General features: G+C 36.3%; 1 protein-coding gene across 3 annotated transcripts in view; it reads right to left on the bottom strand.

Annotated features, from left to right (window-relative positions):
* AFTPH (aftiphilin) overlaps window positions 1-17,774 on the bottom strand; it is a 62,978-nt gene extending 45,204 nt beyond the window's left edge. For 2 of the 3 annotated variants that reach the window (XM_090281393.1, XM_090281394.1), the window contains exon 1: window positions 17,525-17,766. The gene's annotated coding sequence lies outside the window, so the exon portion shown is untranslated. Of the gene's footprint in view, window positions 1-17,524 lie in introns of all 3 variants that reach the window. The other variant, XM_090281395.1, reaches the window with a different exon arrangement.
* Window positions 17,775-20,749: the final 2,975 nt, after the last annotated feature.

Here is a 20,749-nt window from a genome sequence, read left to right as displayed (position 1 = left end):
TTACTTGTAGGGGGTTGAATACTGACTGGAAGAGGATAAAAAAGAGCCTACTGGATGCTAATACTGTATCTTTGATCTGGGCTACAGTTACACAGGAACAAATATGTGTAAAAATTCATCCCACTGTACACTTAAAAGAGTTGTGTGTTTTGCTGTGTATGGTTTCGCATCAAGAAGAAACAAAAACTATTCCTCAGAAAAATCAACATACTTAAAACAGCAACTACATTACAAATAAATGTGGATATATGACCATAGTTATAAATATACCACTCTTTTTAAAAAACTTATTTATACCTTGCTTTATTCTGGGTTTTAGGGCAATACAAGGTCTGTCTGGAAGGTATCCAGCTATGTAATATGAAAAATAGAGACATTTATTGAAGAGGATACAAGATATTATACAAGAAACATTGTTCATAGGACAATGATGCCTCAGTCCTCTCCAAAATAGGCACCTTGGGACCTCACACAATTCTCCCAATCGCCATCAGCTGCCCTGTCTTGTCGTATTTTCCCGAATCTCATTGAAGGTCTGAAATCTCTCCCTTTCAAAGGTGATTTTACTTTTGGGAAAAGCCAGAAGTTGCAGGGCACCAAAACTGGGATGTAGTGGGGCTGAGTCACCTGGGTGATTTGATTTTTTGACAAAAAACCCTGCAAAAGATGAAAAAGATGATGCACAGGCGGGCATGTTGTTGTGATGAAGCTGCCAATCACCTGTTGCCCATAGCTGCAGCCTTCTGAACCATCGAAATAATTTCAGCAGAGGAACATTTAGGCTTAATGCAAAATTTGATGCAGATTCGTTGTCCTACCCGCTCAGTTATTTTGAATGCAATGGCCACATAGTACAACATGCTCACTCAACAGTGCCTACTGCCTCCACTGACTAGTACAGAGAAGTCATCATTGGTCATACATGTGCATTCCAGTCCACTCTCCTTGGCTGCCTGGTTACACTGATGTTGTGTAAACTATTCTCATTATATTAACAATGGCTGGACTTCGTTCCAGACAGACCTTGTATGTCTCAAGTGGTAGGTAGCATGTTATGGGGAAAAGATCTTGGACTTGGAGTAAAATGGATCCTAGGTTCAGATTCCAGTTTCCTCATTTACTTTCTGAGTTTGCCCTCTCTAAGCTTCAGTTTCTTATCTATAAAAAGGGGCTAGCAGTTCCTACCTTTCAATGCTGTTGTGAGAATTACAGAAAACAGACCTTCAGTACGTGGTACATTTTGTGTACTCAGTAAGTTATCGACTTACCATCTCATTTTAACTTTCACCACATCTATGGCTCAAATCAGAATCTACCCTTAACAAAATTTAAGCCAATGTTTGCTTTGTTGGCACAAACATTCACATGACTCTGAATATATTTTAAAAGGTCACTTAAGAAAAATATTACTAACAATACTAAAGATACATGAAGTTGACTGTATTGCTGATTTTTATAACCAATCCCTAGAAAATAGGAAACAACACCTAAGATTAAAGCACTGAGACCACAACACCTGAACCAACTCCATGGACGACCAGTGGGTTAAAAGATGGAAGTTTTAAAGTGGAACAGGATAATGCAACACAGAAGTTGTCACCAGTACCTTGAAGTAATCTGACTGTAGGTACTATCCAGATAAAGGAAAGACCATTAAGAATAAAGACTTCTAAGAAGGTGCCTGTTTGAGATGGAAAGGATTCTACATATTTCTCTAAGACTTAGAGGAAGGCCCTCTAGGAATTCCCCAGAATCAAACACTGAATAAAGAGTTCCTTCCAGACAAGCTAAAAACTCACCACAGGAACTCCCATTTTTTTTACAGGCACCAACAGCATTCATGTGTACATCAAGGCCAGATAAGCACACCTAGATTATACAATCTAGCTCTTCCGAGGACCACTCACTCCAAACTTATTTTTATAGGAACTGGAATGTGGAGTGGGTAGGTGTGGAGAACCCAAACAGGAAGGGTGATGGTAAAAAAAAAAAAAAAAAAGAGAGACAAATAACTGTATCTAAAGTTACTTATGCTACTGAAGTAAATAATAACAAACTATAAGAGCACGGTTTATTTAATGGATCAAAAAAATTACTTGTTAAATCTGGGTGAGTGAAGAAAAAAATCTATTTTCTTTAGAAAAATTAGTGAAAATGTTACATAAGAAATTAACAACATCAATTTGCATTACAAATGTTCCCTGCTTTTGCATTAGTTCATATTACTAAAATCTTCATTGTAATATCCTCATGAGAGTTTTAAGATACTATCAAAATGTACTGTAAATGAATCTTCCCAGCTTACATTCCTGCTTAAGTCATCTTGTATTATAGAATTGTACACTTGAAACCTATATAATTTTATTAACCAATGTCACCCCAATAAATTCAATAAAAACAAACACATTTTTAAAAGGGTCATCTTGTCATAAAGAAACAGAAGAGCCCTTCTTCTGAGCCATATGAAGGTTTGGATTTTAATTAACTTTTTGGTTTTCAATACATCTAGAGATGACTGAACCATAGTGAAGACATTTTCATGCCCCTGCAATTTAAACCTACAAAAATGATCTTTTTAATTTTCTCTTTTTCAGTGCTTTGTCCTCAACATATTAGCTCAATGGTGGCTGACAAAACAGAGAAGCCCTAAAAATAGATGTTTTTTAGTAACAAATGAGAAAGGTTTTATTGTTTGTTGCCAGGATGACCATCCTCCCCGACTTCAACATATGCTGCAAACTTTAAGGCTACTTAATAAAACTTCCACAATCGCACAGCTAAATATTTTTAAGAGATCTCATAATTCCTTTGAATTTGTCAATTCAAAAACAAAAACCCAAGACATCAGAGATATCAATTTTATCAGTATATCACTATGTCCTCAAGTGCATAATAATATCAGTATTATTTAAAACATGTTAAAAAAGTATATTCCATATGCTTTCATTCTCTGCTTACACCAATATCAATATGTATTCAGTGCTTACTATGTATAGATACCTTATGAAAAGCACTCATTAATTATTAATTTCCTCATTTAGTCCTCACACTACACTATGAGGTAAGACTTACTATCATTTTACAGATGTATTAATAAAAGCTTAAAGAGGTTAAATGATCCCTCATAGTAATATAACTAGTAAGTGGTGGCTCAGTCACAAGCTAATAAAATATCTGAAAAATGTCTTACTGCATTAACTCCTGATATAATTGACAGCAAATGTTAGAAAATGGTTTTTTCTAAAAGATTTCTGAGTTTTTCAGAAAAAGGTTTTTAAAACTTCCAAAAAACTTAAAGGAGACAATAAGGTATTTACCGGCGATGAAGAACGTATAAACAACAAAAATGCCAGGAAGTGAATCTCGTTTCAATATTAATGTACATAGTAGTAAAAATGTGGTAAACAATGAAAATAAGCAGCAAAATATCTTTATACCTACACTGATCAGCCTTAAAAGGCCAGACTACCAAAAGTGACAACCAAAGTCTTTGTCTTTCTGGTTTTGATGTCAATAAGGATGACTCACAGAAATACTAATATCATGCACATAATGTAAATAACAACATGAAGAGCAACACACATTCACTCTTCAATGAATGTTGCTAAATTGCAATGAGTTATCATTTTATAGGAGCTAGTTTTACAAAATTGCTAAGAAAGAGCATTTTTTTTACTGTATATTTTAGCCTTCTATACAAATCCATAAGCCATTTTACTTATGTTTGCATAGTTTCACAGTAAAAATTAAACAAAATAAAAACATTAGTAATTGTTTTACCTTAACTTGTCCAATCAACTGACCACATTTGAGAGTTTACTACCTATTTTTCCCAAAGGCACTTATAACTGCAATCAAAAAAATCACACTGGATAACTGCTGATAATAAAGGCAACAACAGAGGCAGCAATGAGAAAGGATGCATTAGCCCTTGGAAAACAGGTTTACCCCCCCAGTACTCTCTGCTCTTATTGTACAATTACAGAATGAATTAGCCACTCAAATTTCCATCCTAACAGTCCAGAAACTTTATAATCTAAAAGCAGGAACTAGTTCAATTTCATGCCCCTTTACTAAAATCTTGCTTACATTCACAATATGTCTAGAGATAACCTCTGGGCATTGAGTTTATTTTCTTAACTGCTTGCTCAGGGTGCTCTTTAAATTTTTCCATTACTACTGATGCTTTCTCATCAGCCTATACAAATCAGATCAAAACAAAACAAAACAAACCCCTTCCTTCTGTGCCCTTCTAGCTCCCCTCCCGCTTACCACCAGCCTTCTTGAAGGGACCTGTCTGTTCACTATCTCTATTCCTAACCTCCCACTTCTCAGCCCAGCACAATCTGGCTTCCACACTACCACTCCACTGAAACTGCTCTTATAAGAGTTACTTTACTTGACCTCAAAAGACTAGCAATGTTGTGCGGAAATAGGTCTCTGTTGTTGAACATGCATCCTCAGGGCCTGGCTCATAGTACGAGCTGAATACATTACTGTATTATTGTTCTTGGGCATTTATTCCACTAGTTTCTCTTGAGCTGCCTCCTCCACCTCCCCCACTCCCCCACTCCCCCCACCACATACACAGACACACACTCCATATTTCTATAACCCTGGCTCTGGTCTCCTAGTGCTCCACCAAATAAGTTAGGAAATATCTAAATTCAATCTAAGAGAGGCTGGCCTGAAATGTGACACATGAAAGCAAGTCCAATCATTTGTTGCAATGTGTCTGAAGAAAGAATATATTGAGAGGGGTAGTACACACGTCTAAGTCAGGAAGGAAAAGCAGCTTAAGGACAAAAATTTGTTCATGTATTTGTAACAGACCAGCTAACATGAATATCTGCTTTGATGTGAGGTAGTTTCTCAGCATAAGTAGAGGTGTCAGCTGGTGTCACTAGAGTATGATGCTACTCTGGATACTCCATCTTATTTCCCTTGCTCTATTCTATGCTTCCAGCAACTTTCTTTAGTACTTCATGTAAATTTTCCCACAGATTTTTCAATCAGCCGACATGAATAGCTGACATGCTTTGAAAGAAATTTCTTGCTGTGAAGTTTTAAATTAGCATTCTGGTCAAGACTGATGAGTTAAACCTCAAGATCCCAGGGAATTTTGGGAAAAATAAAAACAAAAACAGGAACACCGACTTCATGGACGTTCATAAATAACTAAAAAACACCACTCTAGTCTGTAACTAAAATATTTACACCTCGGCAGCTGCTCTTCCTCTGCCAGTGCTAATCTCTGTATCACAAATGCCTACCATGAGAACTTACCTTTTAGAGAAGAAAACATCTACTGAAAATTATAAAACTACAACCAAATGCAGTTAGAATTCAATTATCTGGGCTAATGAGGAAGGAAGCAGACAATGCCTTAAGATAATCTAAAACTTACAAATTTGGCCTGAAAATATGACCTATGTAGCCGATTTATCTCATAAACTAATATGTCTTTGCTAAGTGCTATTAGTTTTACTTTGTTTCTTGACCACCTACCAACTGAGGGGGAAAAAATGACCTAGAGACATGCGAAGCAAGAGAAGAAAACCAGAACGGAATCAAGCTTAAAAATAGTCATAAATTATCCATACATAACAACATATAGTAACATTCTTGGGGTGATTTATCATAAAACGAAAGCTTTGTATAGTTGAAAAATCAAATGTAAACACATTCCAAAATAGTGCTCATGATTAGCATATACCTGTACCAGCAACTTCATGAAAACTATGAAAGGAATTCCCACAGCAAACAGATTTCTAGCTGGTTGACCTTTTAATGGTGTTATTGCTTGGTTTAAAGTTTTACTTTCCCCTGAGAGTAGAAAGGCTAAAGGGTAAAAAGAAAACAGGTAATATTTATTATTTGTAATGCACCATTATACCTTTTGTTAGAAATTATTTGAGAATTAGCTTGTCCTATGAACAGAATTTTTTCAAACTTTACCCCCATAACCCACCAAAGAAATACATTTTGCATGATTACCCAATACATACATACATGAATTTAAAAGAAAAAGTTTCATCAGACTTTTTTTTACCCTTACTCTCTATGTACGCTTGACATTTTTAGTTCTATTTTATTTTATCTTAAAAGTTAGTCATGATCCCCCAAATTGATTTCACAAACCAGAAACAGGGCACAACCCAAAGTTAAATAAATAAATAAATAGATAGATAGATAGATAGATAGATAAATAAATAAATAAATTTTAAAGAGAGCCTGACAAAAGGGACACTAATGAGTTTAGGGAATGACTAAGACTAACAGTCGATTTACCCACAAATACTATTAGTATCACTGAGGTTAGGGAAAGGCAGTGGTTTTTCCATATAGGTGTTGCAAACAATGTCATGTAAGTAATTCAAACAGCAAAAAAGCTGTGACATATTTTACCATTCAATTATGTAAGTAGTATAATTTTGGCAACTTAAAACTTTTGCGGTATTTCTACTTTGGGTATTTTCTAAGCCATCAAGTCTCTAATGATCAGTTTTACAAGACTAGCAATTGCTTGAAGTTTGCTACAAGAAGAAAAAAATTTCAAAATATTTATGTAAAAACTCTTAGCACAGAAATTGTATTGGTCACATCAGTCTGTCTATAACAATAGCAAGAACTGTTTGCATGCATCAATTCTGTTCTAGGTTTAATCCAGCTCACAATAATGCTATCATTCTCTTCCTTCTGATCCACTTCCTCTAAATCCAATTATTACTTCCAGCACAAGACAGAGCTTCTTCTAGTACAAAGAACTCCACCTTGATCTGATGCTTATAAGGAAAAAGTGCATTCTTAAATTACATTATTTAAATGAAACAAATAACTTGATAAAATGAAAGTGTTTTCTCTTTATAGAATTTTGCATAAAAATAATAAATAAAAAATAATATTTATTTTTCAAATTCCACTAACCTCATTCGAGGAAGCAAGCCACTTCAAAGATAAAAATAAAGATACTATTTGTGGGAGTATACAGTTAACATAACATACTCTAGGAAATTTAGTAATATATCAAAATTTTAATGCACATTCCTTTAAGCTATTTCATCTCCAAGAATATATCTTAAAGATGCACTCATACAAGCATGAAAAGATACTTCCACAAAATTATTAACTTCTGCATTATTTGTTTTTTAAAAAGCAACTGAAAACAACTTAAATATCTATGAGTAAGGAACAGGGTAAATAAAAAGTGCAGCCATTAAAAAAAAGATAAAACTATATGACTAATAGGTAAAAGTGTCTAAAATACACTTTTAAGTGAAAAAAGCATTTCTAAGAGGCATTCTCTCTTAATTCTCCTCCTACCTATGATATTCTTTCTCCTCCTTCAGTGGATCTGCTGCTTCTGTCTGCTCATAAATGTCAGCGTTTCCCAGGCCATGGCCTCCCTATATCCTAATCCCTGAGAGGTCATCCAGCTTTTGTTTTTATATGCACATAATGCCCTAACCTCCATCTGTGGACTGCCTGAACTCCAGATCTGCCCACCCAAAAGCCTTTTTGAATATCTTTACCTGAATGTCCCGAAGACATCTTCCAAACTGAAGTTAACCCCTATTCAAAAAATAAGTCAAAACCACTTTGTTTCTATACAATATTGTAAATTTTCAGTCCAGAAATCTGTTACCTTTCACTACTCCCCCTTTCCTTTTCCTCCCCCAACTTAAATCAACTATAAATTAAATCCTTAACATCTTTTGACTATATTTGTTTTAACATCCCACAACCCATACCTTATTTCAGGGCCTCATTATTTTTGGCCAGGATTACTGCAATCCACTTTGAACTCCTTATCTTAGCCAAAACCACTAAGATACTCCCTCTTTGCTCCAGCCAGACAAAAGTACCCCCTACCTAGTTCCTCCATTGGCACCATGCTACCTCCAAACTGTCACATATGCCTTTTTTCCCCCGTAATTTCCTATTCTTATCTGTCCAGAGAAGCCATATACTAAGCCTTTAAAACCTTATTTAGGCAGGAAGTTTTCTGTGAAGTGAGAACACCAATATTTATCAAGTCACCAGGTGATAGGTATCATGCAAGGTGCTTATTCATACATTTTCCAATTTAATCCCAACCATCCATTTTACAGATGAAGGAACAGGTTCAGTGAGGAGAAGTAATCGGTTTAAGGACCCACAAAGAGTAGGTTTGGAAAGTAGGGCTTTAACATTAAAGCCTGAGTTCTTTTCATTATGTCAGCTTGCCTGTCTGAATTAAGCATTCTTCTTTATATCTACCCTCTTTTATTAAATTTAACAAAGTGAATCAAACTTGTTTCCATGTTTGTCTCCCCAGTAGATCATAATAAACCAATGCTTCTCAATCTTAGATTTGTGTTAATTTTTTAAAAATAGAACAGGTGCATTTTAAATATGTATCTTAATATCTGTATTTTAAAAAAAGTTTCAAAGATGGTTCTGATGTTTAGCAAAGGCTGAGAACCACTGTGTTAAGCTTCTAGAAGATAAGAATATTACTGGACTTTATAATTCTGGGGATGACAAAATGTCTCTAAACTTCACTGCTGAACTCACTGAGAAAGGTAAATCAACGAAATAGCACTTTTTCTTTTAAAAACTTTTCCCTTACAAATATTTATACAAATTTCTTAAAGTTCTGTCATACACATTTACCTGAGACTATCACTAACACTCTTAAGACTACCACTCTTAAGATTTTAAATACAAAAAGTTCACTAAATCTTCAATACTTTTCTTAAAAATGAAATTTGGAAAATTTCCATAAAGGGTCAAATTTAAATTACTGAAATAATCCTTGAAACGTATAATTATGTATATAATTTAAGTGTTATACCATTCTTGCAAAAACAAAACACATTTATAAAATTAATCACAATTTCACTTGTAGTTGAACATTAAGAAATTAGTGTGAACAACAGAAATTTCTCCACTTCCAGAAACCAAGGTCACTAGTAATCGATTAAAATCTGCACTTTTTATTTAGGTGTAACATTTGCACTGTGCTTCAAGTAAACTTCTGAAACCTAAAGAGACAGAGAACTATCAGTTGTTGGCTCAGTACGATGTAGGGGAAATAGTCTGAAATATATAAAAAAGGAGTGAGAAAAAATGATAAAAAGTAGTGAATATTCAAGCACTCTGTTTTGGCTTCAGGTAAGAGAAAATTTAAATTTGATACCTGTAACGCTTGATATGAATTGTTTTCTTTAGGAATAAACATACTATTATAAACATTCGGTGTAAAAAGTTACATGATCTCTTAACCATAGGTTCATTCACTACTTTTTATAAGTAGCTACTAAGAACAAAAGCCTTAAGAAAATAAGTCAATGCTTCACATTTTGAACATCACTGCAGAAGCATTTTATCTGCAAATATTCCATGCCAACATTTCTTCATCCACCTAATAAACAAGATGGGAGATAATAAATCACAGCAAAACAAAAACAGACTACTACAAAAACATAAGCAATGACTAAGAATAAAACAACAAAAATACCTACTAGGGAGGGTGGGTGAGGCAGAAACATTCATTTCATTCATTCAAAAAACTGGTCTCATTAAGACATATGCAAATATTAAAAAGCCTACTCTTAGAAATCTTTCTTTGAAAAGTATTTCAAGTTAACATTTCAAGAATAAGAAGGTGTGACTTATGAATGGTCTCTTCTATTACCCGAATCGTTCATTTTATTTAACATAAAAATTGAACCTGTTAGCAATGTAGGGTTTTTACATTTGTTGTTAAATTTATCATTAGGTATTATACCGTTTTTTCCCCTGCTCATGTAAAATGAGGTCCCTCTACTTCTATTTTCTAACTGGGGGTACTGCTTATAAAACTGAAAGCTCTTGGTACTTGTATACTATACCATCACATTATAAGCAAATTGGGGTACTCTGACTTTCTTCTTTCAAATTCTTTATCTCCATTTTTCCTTATTGATTGCTAATGGCTCAATATCAAATCTAATGTGATCATAGGAATCTAGTATTCCCCCATAATCAAGGTATTGATTTTTGGTTTGAGGTATATGTTTTACAAAATTTCTCATAAGTGTTAAACACATTCAAATTAGCAGTATAACTCTTCAGGTTTCATCCAGGCTCTCTTCTTCCAACTCTTAATGAAACAATCGTATCCACCTTAGGCTTTAACTGCCACATTCTAGGACTCCCAGACCAACCCCTACAGCCCAACCCTCACACTTAAGCTTCAGTCCAGACTCACCACCTCTTGACTAGTCCTCTCCACTTGAATTCCTTAACATCTCAACCTAAGCTTAAGAATAAGAGCTCAAGCTCCTCTTCTTCACATCTGGTCTTCTACCAGGGCTCTCTAACTCAGAGTGGCCCTACCACCTATCCAGTTACAAAGCCAGAAACTTAAGCACTCCCCACCCTCCAATATCTCTAAAGAATGATTTTTTATCTCACAAATCCCTTAATTTTGAAATATCTCTTTGTACCTCTTTTGATGCCACTCTGGTCTAAGCAGCCATTATCATCTAGTTTCACTGATTATTAATGTAATCTAATCATTCCCAACCCAAGTATCTTTCTAAAAGTCAATCTGATCATGTCAAATGCTTATATCTAAAAAAAATCTTTAACAAAGTCTATTAAGCCCAATTCCATCTGTTTAGCCACACTCTTCCTCCCTTCTCCCATTGTTTTCAAAGCTCTAAGCTAGACCTTCTTTCAATTTTTCAAAGGCAGAGACATTAACATTCTTTTATGCCAGAGGGATTTGGCACATACATTGCCACAGCCTAAAACATTCCCACATATCCTTCAATTCTTAGATGAGGGATCAACTCCTCAGGTAAGTTTCCTAACATCTCCCCCTAAGTCCTCTTATATATATTTCTTTTAGAGCATAGGAACTGTAGTAACTCATAGTTTGTAATCAAACACTTATAATTTGAAAAATTACTATGTGAACTGTGTATATATAGTGTGAAAAACTTATCGACAGGCTTAAATGTAATAAAGGGATTTTTAAAAAGCTACTTACTACTTTCTGGAATAGTGAAATGAATCTTAATATTTCTTCTTCAAAGATAAGTCAGTGTCATGCTCTACAGGAGCAGTGCCCACTTTAAACACAATATATATACAATTTTAAATTCCCCAGTAGCCAATTAAAAAAGAAACGGATGAACTTAATTATATTTTACTTAACCCAAGTATCAAAAATATATTATTTTAACATGCAATCAATGTAAAAATATTACATATTTTACATTAGTTTTCAAAAACTAGTTATGTATTTTATACTTAAAACATGTCTTACTTTGGACCAACTTTATTTCGAGAGCCACATGTGGCTAGTGGTTATTTTACTGACAACACAGTTCTAAAAAATAATATTCTTAAATAGCTTGCTAACAGAGCACAGTTATTTTTAAAAGAGCATGGTATTAAGCAATTTTAACCTCACATCAAACAAGGACATCCCTCATATTTAAACCCTTCAAAAAATATTAAATGATGCCAACAGTCTACAGTCATATCACCCTGAATGCACCTGATCTCATCTAAATGATGCAAACATTCCACACTCCTGAAAAGCCTAAATCCAAACTAAAAATTCAGGTAAACAAGTTAGAAACTGCATATTTACTTTTTTCCCACCATCTTGGAGCCTGTGGAGGCCTGCTGGGAACAGGACTTCAAATATGTCTGGACAACAAGTATGTCTGGAAGGCTGTGGTCCAAGGCCATTTCTGCCAGCTATAACCAGGGTCTCTGGAACCAGAGGGAGCACACAGCTCTTCTTAAAAATTGAAAGCATTTATGTTTAAGATGAAACTGAATTCTATCTAGACAAAAGATGTGCTTATGTGTACAAAGCAAAGAACAACACATTCCTGGTGGCAAACCGAACAAAACTAGAGTCACCTGGGGAAACGTAGCTTATGCTAAATTCCGAAGCAACCTTTCTGCTAAGGCTATCAGACACAGAATCTGTGTAATCAAGAACTTAAACTTAATTGAAAAGTAAATAAATAAAATGATTTGTTCTCTTGAAAAAAGGAAAAAACTGCACAATACTGATCACCTGAAATTACAGGAAGATGACTGCTCTCAACCATGGCTGATAGCAATGTTATTAGAACTTCCTGGAAAGCAATTGGCTTGCCCTTTGATTTAGTAACTCCACTTCTAAGACTCGGTCCTATGGAAATAACCAAGGACAAAGTCAAAGATAAACACCCAAACGTGTTCACAAAGACGTTTTTCTATGATAGTAAAAACTGGAAAAACCCGAACAATCTGTAGGAAATCACAGAGAAAACTTGAAACTCACCAGATGGCATTCTACACAGCCATTAACAATCATGTTTTAAAGAATATTTAATAACACAAGGATGCTCACAAATTAACAGTAAAAGAAAAATCTATGCAGAAACCCTACATATATGTTGTGTTATATATAGATACATATATGAGTGACATATATCCATAGGGAGGAAAAAATAAAACTAAAGGAAAACAGTTATCTCTTTGTAGTGTGATGACTAGTGATAACTGTCTTCTATTAATTTATATTTATCAAGTACTACTCTGTGCCAGGCATTAAAACAGATAAACTACTGCCATCAAGGGGCATACTAGTTTTCTTTAAATTTTCAAAATTCTTCATAAGAAGTATATTATCCTTTCATAATCTTAATATCCATAAAAATATAATATGGAGTGGATGCTAATTTTGGCAAATCAGCTGTAAAATTACATTTTTTGATCAGCTGGGTAAGAATTTGAATATAGCCTTGAATATTAGTTTAGATGAAAATTTCCTATAGTAAGAGCAATCAAGTTGGCTAAAAAATACAAAAATCTACAAAGCAGTCTGTACAGTAAGATTTTCTTTTGGTAAAAAGTGCACACATATAAATATATATGTGTGAAAAGATATGTACTAAACTGTTAACAGTGGGTATCTCTGGGTAGTAGAATTACGATTTTTTTCTTTTCTATTTTTGACAATGCTCCTGTATTCTTCTGTCCTAAAAGATTATTTTTAAAAGTTAAAAAATATTTACATCCTCTATTTATTCAGCATTTACTACATATAAAACTGCTAGGTTCTATAAGGAGTAGAAGTGAGTAAAAGGAGTCACAACACAACCTTTAAAAAACTAACAATTGGAGGGTCAATACAAGAAAACAGTAAAAACAATTAATGTGAAGCAGAATATAAACATATAAACTAAATGTGGCTATAAAGATTCTAAGAAAAAGAGCTCACTTGATTGGGAAGAGGAAAAATGGTGAAATGAAGGGAAAAAAAGCTTTCATAAAAGGAAGAATTTGAAATGGGAAGGATTTTAATTGAGAGGAAATAGCAGGCGCTAAAGATAAAGCACGTGACAACTGTCAAGGAACAAGAAGTCACAAAATAAAGAGTTTGGTTAGAATGTAGGATATACTTAGGAATCAAGGCAGCATGCTGACAGCCTTGAATTTTCAAGAGGTAAAACCTGTAAGTTTTTTGAGTTTAGCAATGGGTAAATTATTAAAGGTTCCAGTTCAAAAAACTATCCTATGACTTCTCATCACCTCTATTGCCACCACCATCTTGGTTCAAGCCACTGTCATCTCTTAGCTGCATCACTATAACCACCTCCTAATGGAATCTTCCCTTTCCCATTCTTGCTAAACAGATCCTTTTAAAACATAGGTTGTCATGTCTCTACTCAAAAACCCTGCAATGGCTTCTCATCTCACAGAGTAAAAAGTCTAAGTCACTGGAATGTCTACAAAGCCCCTACAACAATGCCCTCTCACCCTCTAACTTTCTGATCACACCTACCACTCTTCTGCTTGCAATTTCTTGAATATTACAGGCACACTTCTACCACTCTCCCCTTTATTCTCTTCACCTTCTTCAGGTCTTAAGCCTTCTATGACCCAATCTTATATAAAACTGCAAGTCCCACCCATCTCCCACCCTGACTCAAAGTCAAAAAGTCTGTACTCACCTATCTCCCCCAAATGCCTCTATTTTTCTCCATAATACTTAACATCATCCACCGTCTATATTTTATTTGACTATGCACATACACAGACTTGCATATGTGCACATACATATATAAGAAACTGAAGCGTTATGAGGGCTAATTTTTTCTCTTGATTGCATATTTCAGTATCCCCTGGTAAAACAAAGACTAATATACAGCAAGTGCTCAGTAAGTATCTGCTGTTTGAATGACAAGTAGAGAATACCATGGCGTTAGTAGATATTTAGTTGAAATGGTTTGTGGCATATTGTAAATATTTATATAAACAGAACCTATGTGAATTTATTCTAATTTTCTACTTGATTTTCCTCTGGTAACCATTCACTAAAATAGGCTTGCAAATTAAGCTTTGAACATAGAGACTACCTTTAATTTATTAACAATTTATCTTTGCAAGGTTTACTTAAGTTATTCTGAATGGAGTGGTGGTGACTGAGGAATAAGACTGTCTTAAATCTCCCATTTTCCCTCTTTTCACTCTTCCCAAACTAATGAGCAATGATTACCATCTCCCTGCTATCTAGTTTCAGACCTTTTCCATCTCCCAGGGAATAGGTCTAATCCAGACCTGAGTCCCTACCCTAGAATAAGGCCAGAAATAGAAACCAGGAGTGTGATACAGGGCCAGTGAGAGCGTTGGCAGCATTAGAAGAGAGCCCAGGCAAGGGAAGTTGCTACAGAGGAACCTGGAGAGGCCAATATTTAATTCAAATACTTTTAAGTTAGAGGTCCCTTCTATTTTAAAAGAAAGTCAACACAAAATAATACCAATTCCTTCTTAGTCCTCTTTTAAAATATACTATGCTGAAAAATAACAGTGATACTTTACATAGCTTTTTAAATGAAAAACATGATTTTTAAATTTATTGATTTCAAGCAGACAACAAAGTTTAGGGGGAGAAAAATGTAATGAATGACCAAGTATCAACCACCTTATAGTGTTGAATCTTAAATCTTCTACCAAATCAGCTACCGATTTAAAGTCAGTAAAGTATGGCTGGAAACACATGGGCCCTTCCTAGATCCTTGATTCCTCTTTAGTTCTCCAGAGACAATTTTTATTCTAATTTGCCATTTATCATTTCCATGCATGTTCTTATACTTTTGCTACACAGCCCGATTCCCAGAATATATGTTGTATATTTTTGCATATGTTAAAACCTTATAAATGGCATCATATTATAGCCTGGCTGTCACTTACCTGCTGTTTCACTTTAGGCAAGTTACATAACATCTCTGTGCCTCAGTTTCCTCTCTAAAAAATGGGGATAATGTCACTTACTAGCTTACAGAGTTATTGTGAGGATTAAATGAGTGAATATACTGTATTGTATATAAATCATTTAGAAAAGTATCTCACTCATTCAAAGTAGTGTATACCAGTGTTAGTAATTACATAAAGTTGCAAAAGGACGTGTGACTGTATGTATGTGTATATATCCAGTATATGCATATATATGGATTGAGAAAAGATTAACTACCAAAATGATATATAATCCAGATAATGTCAGCTTCAAAATTACATGAAAACCAGAAAATACTTAGGAAGTTTAGGCAGGAAAGGTTCATTAGGAACTTAAAGAGGTGTTTAAAGTGCTAGGCATAGAGGGGGGAAAAAGTATTTTTAACTCACAAGTTGTAGGTAACATCAAATTAGAATATAAACGTTTGATTTACATAATTTATAACTGTTAGGAATTTTGGGGGGTAGGGTTAGGAAGAAAGAGTAATCTATCAATGTGATGCTATACAAAGACTTCTCAGACTGTTAAGGGAGGTATTTTAGATTTAATACAAAATAAAACATTTTTGATATTTCACTACTTCTATGAATTAAGTTTTCAGCTGTAAATTAATATTTAAAATGATATTTTATAATAGGATTCATCTAGATACATGATTTTCATAAAGGCAATTGGATTCTGTAAAACTTATTAATGCAATTAAGGACCCATGATCTTTGTTATGATGTAGAATTACTTTTATAAATCTTTAGGTCAAAAAATCAGAAAACATCAAAACTGTAATGCTCTACATATTACGTGAAATCTATTCAATTTCTTTCGAGAGACTTTTTAAGATTTAAAAATATTTATGCTTTGATGATAAATTAATATATCTAATACATAAACAGGTGAATTTGAGCTAATGAGGCATTTACCAGGTACTATTTACTGGGCTAGATGCTTTACACAAGATCTTTTAATCCATGTGAAATATATTCATGGACAAAATTTAGAAAACTACCATAGACACTGTGTTTAAACATATAGAGTACTCCTGCAAAGAGTTAAAAATAACTACAAAAATGAATATGTAGGCCAACAAAGGGCATAACATGCACATCAACTGTATAATTTTTATCAACACAAGAGTCTTAAAACATTTGTTCCACCTAGAGTTTAGCAAATATCTGTGTCTAAAAGTTTAACCGAAAGCAATAGTTAAATGTAACATGAAGAAATAAATTGTCTCCTGTTCCGACCTTCCAACCCACCCCCCCCATCGGAAGTACGTGAACGAAGTCTATGAAAGGGAAGATTCAAGTTCAAAAGTGAAGTTCTACTTTTCTTCTCCTAAAAGAAGTTTGAAACGGAACCACTGCTCTTGACTCATTTATCCCCAGTAAGATTTACAAGTATGCGTTAAGAATTGATCTTTCCCTGGCCCCAACAGAAGATTCGGTGGGAAACTAAGTTACAATTTGAATTAACCAGCCACAGAAAAATCTAGCCACACTCAGTACTTTTCTAATGGAGAAAGGGCCCTACCACCGTTTATCCTATACTCTGTCCCCAGCCCGAGCAAGGCATAAGCACCTGGGTGCTTAAAGAATGGTCCAACTTTTAGAACGCAATCTGGAGAGGAGACAGACTGTTCCTTGAGGAGTGCAAGAAGGGAGCATAAAAGGTCCTCTCTGGAAGGGATGCATGAGCTTTGGGGTCGTCTCCTTCGCCCGTTGGAGTATTCAAAATCCGCTTGCTTCAGAGACCACTGGAAGCAGCACACTCCGGTCGCGGCAGGCCTCCAACCTGGGCGAAGCAGGCAGTGTTTACACCTGTCACGAGGGAGGAGGAGGAAGAGGAGGAGGAGGAGGGGGCAGAAAGAAGCACCAGCAAAGCCCCAAACTTCTCAACAGCTCCCGGGAGGGAACGGCCGGCGCGGAGCTGCGGGCAGGTGAAAGCGGAGGGGCAGGGCAAGCCGGCGGCGGCTGGGGAGGTGAAAACGGCTCGTACTTCCCCAGCAGGTGCCTGGGGTGGAAAGGAGGAAGCCGTGCGCTTCGGGCACCGCCGCCGGTTTCCCCGCACCCGCCGCGGAAGAGGGCAGAGCCCAAGCCCGGAGCCCGCAGGCCCGCAGAGCCGGCAGCTCCACACAGCCCCCGGCTCCGCAGCAGGCAGATGCCCCCAACCTCGGCAAGAGTCTGGCGGGTGGGCAGGGTCCCCTCACCCTCTTCCCCGCAAGCGTGGCCGGGGGAGAGGAGAGGTGGCGCTTACCTGGCTCGTCTGGGGCGGCCGCGACGGGCATGGCTCAGGGGGCCGGGGAGAAACTGGCTCCCCCGGGAAGGACCGGCTATTCCGACGCGGAGCTGGTGAGAGCGGAAGGCAAGCTACACACAGCCCTGTCAGCGAAGCAGCGCCATGGATGCCCACCCGGAGTTTCAGCGCTGCCGCGGAACCCCCATCCCATTACCCTCCGCCCTCTTCCGCCGTCGCCGCCGCCTCCACCTCCTCCTCCGCGGAGACCCCCCGCCCACTCCACACACTCTCCCATCATGCAGCGGGGGAACCGCTGCTGCCTAACGTCACTTCCGGGCGCAGTCGGCTAGGTCGGGCCAGGCGCTGGCGAGTGCTGGGGTGTGCGAAGGACACTAGGGGAATTAGTGTCACAGAACGCTTACTCCGCGCAGGCGTCGTCGCGCAGAGCGCCGGCCGCCATTTTGGGTGAGGGCAAGTTGCCCTTTGCTTTACTTCCTTACGAGTCACCAAACTGTGGTAAGGGGAAGACGTCCTTCCTTACTCTGCTGCCTGCTGGGGCCGTGCTTCGAAAGGAGGTTAGGCGTTTCTTAGTCTGTTGATATTAACCTTCAGCTCGGAGCCGAGTTAAGTCTCTTGCTCTCCAAATGAAATTGCAAAGGTTTTGAAATACAGAACCATATCTTGAAAAACCTGTGGAGCACTGATCAGCTTGCGCTTTTCGCCCCGAAAAGCGACGTTTTCATTCAACGTCTAAGTCTCTTCCTCTTTTTAACTTACTATGACAGAAGAGGAAGCTGATATTTAAAAAATAAAGAAGAGATTGTTGTAAGTGAAACTTAAGATGGGAAGTAAGAGGAAATGCAGCCGCCAAACTGACAGGTCTTCTGTGAGACCAACAACAAAAATTGGGGATTTTGCTAACGGATGGAGACGGTGGTCGTTTTTTATAGATGCTGCGGGAGAATATCCGATGAAACTAAAGACATCAAATCAACTTGCATTTTTCTAACAGGGGTCATAACAGATTTTTTAAATAATCAGTCTTGAGCAGTTGGTCCCTACGTTCTTATAAGCCCCCCCCCCGTCTTTATCATGAATTATTAAAACACCTGCTACTGTAAGAATCAGACTACAAGGATTATTATTAACGTCTGGAATGATGAGCCGCGGTCCTACCCTGCAAATCACAAGCCCTCTCCGGGTGGTCTTTCTGCTCATATTTGCCAAACCTGCACCGGTTATCTGGATAATTTAAAATATATTCAGAACAGCAAAGCCCAGCAGCTATGCAGAGAAACAAGGATGAAAGACACCCCCTTCGGCCACTGAGAAGTGGCAACCCCTTTGAGTGGAGGAATTACACGAATCAGGGAAGATAAGGACAAAAGCAGTTCATCATGGTTTATCCCGCCTCTGCAATGTTCTAGACAAATTAACTTGGAGCACTAAAAAAGGCCCGCGTTTGTCTCTACAACTCAATCTCTGTCAGATATACCGTAGACTACTCACTTTAAATTGGAGTACCAATTGCTCTGTGGCTGTGCTGGATTTTTGGTTACTGTTCAGTCAATAAAGTGAGAAAAATCTACAAGGCTTGTCAAATTTATTCCTATTGTATTTCGCCCCCTGCTGGTTTAGCTCTCGTGCAAGCTTGAATATACACATATATATTACTGCAAGTTTATTAACCGGGAAGGAAACAAAAATGTCTGCGTGTGTGTTCAGAGAAACGAAATTATTTTAGATGACACATACCTGTTTAATGTGATATCTCTACTCAATAGAAGTATCAGAATGGGAACATAGGACAAAATTTTGAAGCTGTTCCTACACCAAGAAAATGTTTAAACTGAAATAATAAATTTAAACATCACAACATTAAAAAGAAAACCCTGCTTTTGGAAAAATATGTTTCTGACATCATACATAATACATGATCATAAAAGGATGATTTTCACTGACCTAGTCCATAATAAATATTTAATAAATGCCTAATAAATAAATAAAAGGATGATTTTTGTTAGGTAAATGCAGAAGCCAATTCTGTTAAGGACAATTAAGAAATCAGTGTTCAACTTCGTACATGGAAATAGGTATCTGGCCAGCTGACTTGTGTATACAACCAACCAATTGTAGTTGGTAATCTTAGCATAATTCTGAACACAGCATTTCAATGCTTATAAAATTGTTTTATAAAAGGGAAGTCTTTATCTCTGAATGTTTTTTAAGATGATGGATCTGGGAAATATTAAAATTCATTGCATTTAGGTACTGTTTTTGTTTACTTCTTAAAAATTATGACCATAACTACATTACCTAAGATTTTGCATCAAGAAAACAAAAAATTAATGACCAGTTATCATTTGTTGTATTTACTTCTAGTTTCTTCTGCTGTGCAAACTTTTTACAAAGTTGTAATCATAACTTGATTTTGTATCCCTTTTTTCACTTAATAGTATGTTGTAAGCATTTCCTACTATTACTAAACAGTTTGTAAAACCTTAATTACCTACATAGTATTCAACGGAGAAGACAGACTGTGATTTATCCATTATTCTATTAGTAGATATTTTCACTATTACAAATAATACTTTGATGAACATTTTTTACATGTGGCTTTGTCCAGTGTTAGGATTTTTTTCTCAATATAACAATGATTGAACCAAAAGTCTATGTATATTTTATGGGCACTTCATCACCTCAAAATATTTCTCAAGAGACTATACCAGCTTACAATACCACCAGTGATACAAGAAGGTACCAATTTTATCACCTCACCAGCAATGGATAATAATTGAAAGAAATAAAAAGAATAATACTTTATAGACTAAAAGTTGAAGGAAACTTAAACTCATAATATGTTGTATAAGAAATCAACAAACAAGCAAGCATCAAACCCCGGTAATGTGTTGTTCTAGAAAAGCAATATACATAGATCTGGGTCTATGAACAGGCTCTATTCAATATTTATTCAAAATCACTGATTTTGTGTACATTACTTAACCTGTCTGGGCCTCAAATATGTCAAATGAGAAAGGAACTATACCACAGATTCTCAATTTTATTAGGTAAGTAACTACTACTGTATTTAGCACATGTATCTCTTTGAGAACATGGTGACCCTTTCTGAAGAAGATACCCATTCCACAAACACTCAAATTTTTTAGACTTACAGCTCTTTAATGGAAGAGGGTCTATGAATGCCAGCTTAAGAAACTCTGTGCCAGATGATCTCCAAGGTCC

The sequence above is a fragment of the Furipterus horrens genome, unplaced genomic scaffold (assembly GCF_987537825.1).
Source record: "Furipterus horrens unplaced genomic scaffold, mFurHor1.1.pri manual_scaffold_6, whole genome shotgun sequence".
Lineage (NCBI taxonomy): Eukaryota > Metazoa > Chordata > Mammalia > Chiroptera > Furipteridae > Furipterus > Furipterus horrens.
Note: the sequence above shows the minus strand (reverse complement) of the source record. Positions and strands in the feature narration are given on the sequence as shown.